The sequence below is a fragment of the Mytilus edulis genome, chromosome 4 (assembly GCF_963676685.1).
Source record: "Mytilus edulis chromosome 4, xbMytEdul2.2, whole genome shotgun sequence".
Taxonomy (NCBI): domain Eukaryota; kingdom Metazoa; phylum Mollusca; class Bivalvia; order Mytilida; family Mytilidae; genus Mytilus; species Mytilus edulis.
The window spans coordinates 37,573,650-37,580,407 of record NC_092347.1 but is presented as its reverse complement, the minus strand read 5'-3'; positions in this window follow the sequence as shown (position 1 = coordinate 37,580,407).

The following is a 6,758-nucleotide window of genomic DNA, read 5'->3' as shown; positions in this document are numbered from 1 at the left end:
AACAGATTTCTTAAAAATAAAAGTGATGCCAACTGGGAGTTGTACAGAAAACAGAAATACTGTGACAAAAATAAAAAAGAGGTCAATTAAAACATATTTTTATGAAAGAACTGCTGGTGGTCCAAAGTCAACAACATTTTATTCCACTATTAAACCATTTCTATCAAATAAAAATATTAAATCAAACAATAACATAATTTTATATGAAAATGATAAAATTCTCAGTGATCCTAAAGAGGTATCAGAAATTTTCAATAAATTTTTCATAAATGTGGCTAAAGATATAGGAGATAAAAACATTAAAATAGACAGAAATCATCCAAGTATAATAAAAATTGAAGAAAATAAAAATGATTATAATGAGTTGAATTTTAAACCTGTAATAGAAGAGTTTGTGAGTAAACAAATAAATAGGTTAAATATAAGAAAAGCCACTGGATATGACAATATTTCACCAAAAATTATAAAATTGGCACAGCCAGTAATAGCAAATCCTCTTAAGATTTTAGTTAATAAATCAATTGAAAGTTCAATTTTTCCTGATAATCTTAAAGCTGCTCAGGTTTCCCCACTTTTTAAAAAGAATAACTCTCTTGATAAAGAAAATTATAGACCTGTAAGTGTGTTGCCATGTATTTCTAAAATTTATGAAAGAGCTATTCATGACCAACTAATGGAATTCTTAAATAAACATTTTCATCCTCTTCTTTCGGCATTTAGGTCAGGTTTTGGTTGCCAAACTGCACTTATTAAAATAATAGAAGACTAGAAAAAAGCTCTGGACGAGAACACATTTATTGCTGCAATTTTGATGGATCTATCTAAAGCATTTGATTGTTTACCTCACGATTTACTTTTACTTAAATTGGAAGCATATGGTCTGTCTAAAAATTCTCTAAAATTATTAAAAAGTTATTTAGAAAACAGAAAACAACGAATTAAAATTGGAAGTTCTTTATACAGCGAATGGGATCGTATGTTTAAAGGCGTACCACAAGGGTCAATCCTTGGTCCAGTTCTTTTCAATGTCTTCATAAATGACATATTTCATTTTGTACAAAAAAGCACCATTTATAATTATGCTGATGACAACACTGTATCATACAGTGATCATAATTTAGATAAAGTTGTTGAAAGTTTAGAAACTGATAGTTTAAATCTAATAAACTGGTTTTCTATAAATTTAATGAAGGCTAATCCTGACAAATTCCAGGCTATAGCATACCTGCCAACTTTTCAAAATGCCCATGGGGGTTTTGCGTGAAAGATGGCTGTCATAGTTCTAAAAAACCTTCAAGGGGGCCTGCAAATACATTTTAATGTTGTTTTTTGGCTTCTTCATACTTTTATAAGCCGATAGTCACTGTAAAAATTAATTGTTTTGTTTAAATTGTGGACAAAATTGCTCTTTCAAAATTTCAATTTGGGAGCCTCCATGGGGGAAATCCCCCGCAAATAGTGACAGTTGGCAGGTATGCTATAGCCATTGGGAAAAAAACAAATAAACATAATTTGATATTTAATTTAAATGGAAATAAAATTTCTTGTGAAGAAAATGTTAAACTTCTTGGAATAACTATAGATTCGGACTTAAATTTTAACAATCATATTTCTGAAATTTGTAAAAAGGCATCAAGACAATTAAATATTCTAAAACGTATGGGTAAATATTTAAACAGGCTAGGTAGGTTAACAGCATACTACTCATTCATACTTTCGAACTTTAACTATTGTCCAGTAATTTGGCACTACTGTAAAGAAAAAAATTCTTTTAAAATGGAAAAAAATCAAGAAAGAGCTCTAAGATTCATTTATGAAGTTTATGATATTCCTTACGAAAAATTGCTAGAAAAATCTAAATTACCATCTTTAAAAATAAGAAGAATAAAAACAATTGCATTTGAAACATTTAAAATAATTCACCAAAAAAGTCCGAGCTACCTTCATGATTTGATTGATATAAAAATTAACAAGTATGATTTAAGATCACAGGAAACAGCAGTACTCCCAAGAGTTCGAACTACTAAATATGGCTTAAGATCGTTTCGCTATAATGCTGCTCAAATCTGGAATGAGCTACCGAACCATTGTCGAGTGGAAACATCTTTCGACCAATTCAAAAAATTGGTACAAACATGGGATCCAAGTAACAGCTCATGCCAGTGCAGTGCATGCATATAGTGTGTATGCCTGTTTTATTTTACTTTTATTTTTTGTGTGACTACATGATTTGTGCAATCTTATTATTAACTTGTGCTATGTTTTAAGTGTACTATATGCTTTTAACTTATATATGTCATTATGGTATCTTACTATGCATTATATGTTTAAAATTGTGTTGTTTTCATGACTTTTGTATGTGTGTATTGCATTGTGTGTGTGTGTGTGTATTGTATTTTGTTATAAGTCGATTCGAAAAGCTCACTAGAGCTTGTGTTATGTAGTTTATTGAATATCGACTCTAAATAAAACTTTGAATCTTGAATCTGTGTTTTTCATGTTCTCGTTTTCTCGTGGCTTCTTTTGTTAATCTTTTTTCATTCTGTTTTTCGGCTCACCTTGACTCGTTATAAATTTCTTTGTTTTTAGACCACAATTTTCGCTTTTGTTCATTTTCTTTTTTCTCTTTTCTTTTGTAAATAAAACTGCGTTTTTTCTGTACCTGTGCCATATTTGTATCATTTGTTTTTACTTGAACTTTCTTTTCCGACTACTTCTAAGCTTCTAGGTTAATACTAAACTCTGTTATTTAATACAGAAACTATCTACTGTTACAAGTAATTGAAGCTGTCCAAGTTTTAATATTTTTTATGTGTCAAAGTATTAGTTTTTTTCTGTATTATACACAATAAATTGTATGCATACTATACGATTGACACAGTAATTATAGTGTATCACAGTAGTTGTTTTTCATTACGATATAGCACAAAATTGTGAATAGTAACTCACTTCAATCTTGTGGCAGTTCTGTGAGTCTTTTTCTACTAGAAACCTTACCCAGATACATGTACATTGTTCTTACATGAAAAAGACACGTCTTTGCGCTTCTCCTAAATACCGCGTGCTAAGCGGAGTAGCATCGAGAACAATTTCCAAGTATTTGATTTGATGCGGAAGGGTCGGGATCACTGACCCAGGAATTCTGCGTTCGTATTGTATTTTGTTGAACTGTATGGCTCTACGCTCTGATATGTTTAATAAATATGTGTCAGGGTATTGGGTGTCTCATTTTTAGGCCAGGTGAGCTTTTCTCATCACTTGTCGTCCGTCGTTCGTCGACCGTCGTCGTTAACTTTTACAAAAATTTTCTCCTCTGAAACCACTGGGCCAAATTTAATAAAACTTGGCCACAATCATTATTAGGGTATCTAGTTTTAAAAATGTGTCCAGTGACCCGGCCAACCAACCAAGATGGCCGCCATAGCTAAACATAGAACATAGGGATAAAATGTAGATTTTGGCTTATAACTCTGAAAATGAAACCAAAGCATTTAGAGCAAATCTGACATGGGGGTAAAATTGTTTATCAAGTGAAGATCTATCTGCTCAGAAATTTTCAGATGAATCTGACAACCGGTTGTTGGGTTGCTGCCCCTTAATTGGTAATTTTAAAGAAATTTTGTCGTTTTTGGTTATTATCTTGAATACCATTATAGAAAGAGATAAACTGTAAACAGTAATAATGTTTAACAAAGTAAGATCTACAAATAAGTCAACATGACCAAAATGGTCAGTTGACCTCTTAATGAGTTATTGCCCTTTATAGTAATTTTTTACCAATTTTTCATACATTTTTGTAATCTTTTATAAAAATCTTCTCTGAAACTACAAATTTAACCAAACTTGGCCACAATCATTATTGTGGTATCTAGTTTAAACAAGAGTGCACACACTGAAATGTCTCGCCTTCTTGATATTATGTTGATAGTCCTAAGTATAAAGCTTGATTACAACTGTCACATAAACTTAACATTAACCAAGATACCTAAACAAAGACCAATGAACCATGAAAATGAGGTCAAGGTCAGATGAACCATGCCAGGCAGACATGTACAGCTAACAAAGCTTCCATACAACAAATATAGTTGACCTATTACTTATAGTTTAAGAAAATAGACCTAAACACAAAAACTTAACACTGTGCAATGAACCGTGCAATTGAGGTCATGGTCATATAAAACATGCGGGACTGACATATAGATCATAATATATTTCCATACACCAAATATAGTTGACCTTTGGCATATAATATTAGATAAAAAGACCAAAACTTAAAAACTTAACTTTGACCACTGAACCATGAAAATGAGGTCAAGGTCAGATGACATCTGTCCGCTAGACATGTACACCTTACAACCATTCCATACAACAAATATAGTAGACCTATTGCATAAAGTATGAGAAAAACAGACCAAAACACAAAAACTTAACTATAACCACTGAACCATGAAAATGAGGTCAAGGTCAGATGACACCTGCCAGTTGGACATGTACACCTTCCAGTCCTTCCATACACCAAATATACTAGCCCTATTACTTATAGTATCTGAGATATGGACTTGACCACCAAAACTTAACCTTGTTCACTGATCCATGAAATGAGGTCGAGGTCAAGTGAAAACTGTCTGACGGGCATGAGGACCTTGCAAGGTAAGCACATACCAAATATAGTTATCCTATTACTTATAATAAGAGAGAATTCAACATTACAAAAATTTTGAACTTTTTTTTCAAGTGGTCACTGAACCATGAAAATGAGGTCAAGGATATTGGACATGTGACTGACGGAAACTTCGTAACATGAGGCATCTATTTACAAAGTACGAAGCATCCAGGTCTTTCACCTTCTAAAATATAAACCTTTTAAGAAGTTAGCTAACGCCGCCGCCGTAGTCGCCGCCGCCGCCGCCGGATCACTATCCCTATGTCGAGCTTTCTGCAACAAAAGTTGCAGGCTCGACAAAAATGTGTGTGGTGACCCAGCCAACCAACCAAGATGTCCGACATGGCTAAAAGTAGAACAAAGGGTAAAATGTAGATTTTGACTTATAACTCTGAAACCAAAGCATTTAAAGCAAATCTGACAAGGGTTTAAATTGTTTATCAAGTCAATATCTATCTGCTCTGAAATTTTCAGATAAATTGGACAACCGGTTGTTGGGTTGCTGCCCCCCCAAATTTGTAATTTTTAAAGAAATTTTGCCGTTTTTTGTTATTATCTTGAATACTATTATAGATAGAAATAAACTATAAACAGCAGTAATGTTCAGCAAAGTAAGATCTACAAATAAGTCAATATGACCAAAATGGTCAGTTGACCCCTTAAGGAGTTATTGCCCTTTATAGTCAATTTTTAACAATTTTCATTAATTTGGTAAATTTTTACAAAATAATTTTCTCTGTTACTAATGGGAAAAGTTCATCATAGATAAGTATCAAGAACGTTCAGTTAAGTAAGAACTTCAAACACATCACCATCACCAAAACACAATTTTGTCATGAGTCAATCTGTGTCCTTTGTTTGATATGCACATAGACCAAGTTGAGCGACACAGTCTCTTTAGAGCCTCTAGTTAAGAAACAAAAGAGTTTAAAACAACATTTATTCAAATTAGATATGACAGAAACAAAACATGTAAAAATGAAAAATTAGATAATACCATTTGGTATTATGTGGATAGCAGTTACCTATTATTCCGGGCCGATTATTCCACTGTGATTAAAAACAAATGCCCCTAAATGGCTTTTTTTAAATTGTATTGACCCACAAAATGTTGGCAAAATTGCATAAAAAATATTTGTGCAGCAATGTTCCAAAAATAAGCTACGCTTTCCCGTATTGAAACGCATGTTTTTCCTTACCCCCTTCCAAATAAAAAAATAGTCGCCATAAATTTCCTCCAAAACCAAACCGCTTAACATGGCGTTTCCAACTATTATATGCAAATTCAATTCAATATAAATGTGCATGGCATGTAAACTTTAAATACACAATAGCCTGTGACAAAGTATAGAATAAGTACTATACATTAACTAAAAAATTCACATATATGCACAATCATTTACTAAAATAAATCTATAATAATATGTTCATGTTATCACATATATACACGGCAAATTACATATAGTGATACAAGTTAAAAAAATTAGCGATTTATATTATTGATAAACAATATGCCTATGTATTCATAGAAAGAACATGTATGTGTTTTCTTCAGAGGACAAACCTACGTTTTTCTCAGAATAACATGGGGTGGCATACGGATTGTTTTAATGTGTAATTTGTATGTGTCATTGTAAACATTGCATGCTAACTTTTAAGCAAGCACCATTGTCGAACCATATTAAAACAAAAAACACCATTCTGCTAGCCTATACCTCTATATATACACCTAGGAATTATAACACTCTAATTCAAATTTATTACAAAATACATACATCATTTCAATAACAATTTTCATTTTTAAAACAAAGCCATTATAACTAAATATATATTGCGCCTTTAAAATTGCAAACAAATTTCTCATCTAGAACCCAATTTAAAAAAAATATTTATGAAGAATACATATACATGTAGTAACTTACACACATTTAGGGGTATTCGTCAAGTCATCTTGCGGAAAAAAGTGACTTATTGAATAATAATTTTCCCTATCGAATTCTGTATTGAATCCCAGCGGCGAACCAAATTTTTCTGACAAAAGGGCCCCTCACCCCCGCCCCTGGATCTGCCTTTGCAACTTGCTGCCAACAAGTTC